The sequence below is a fragment of the Falco biarmicus genome, chromosome 5, assembly GCF_023638135.1.
Source record: "Falco biarmicus isolate bFalBia1 chromosome 5, bFalBia1.pri, whole genome shotgun sequence".
NCBI lineage: Eukaryota > Metazoa > Chordata > Aves > Falconiformes > Falconidae > Falco > Falco biarmicus.
Window position 1 is genome coordinate 83,733,039 of NC_079292.1, and position 487 is coordinate 83,733,525.

Genomic DNA, 487 nt, shown 5'->3' on the forward strand with positions numbered 1-487 from the left:
TGGCTAAGGCAGAAATAATTAACACCTCTTTCTGTTTGTGGCCTCTATTATTCCCTTTCATCAATATTCAAAATATCTATGAAGTAAGGGAAAAAAGAGGCCAATACATTATTTTAAGGAAAATCAGATGTCAAAGTATTGAAAGTTAGTCTACTTCACCCAGACTAACTCAAACAGTAAATTCCAACAATAATAGGGAAAACCCTTAAAAGTTAATCTGGCTTGACAGGATTATTCTGGTTTAGGTAATTTTGTGCTTTTCTGTGTTGTGCCAAGCCTCAGTGTAAAACGCAAAGACCCTCACCTTGAAAGCAAGACCACTAAAGGCGTTCTGCACAGACATTCAGAGAACTGCAGTGAAGTGTCACAGTCTGCAGACAGCGGGTTGGTTTAGGTTGCAGTAGGGCTGGGGGAGGTTCTTGCAAGCAGTAGGACAGACTGGGATCTCCACCCCTTGCTGCAATTATAAAGGCACTAACATCTAAGG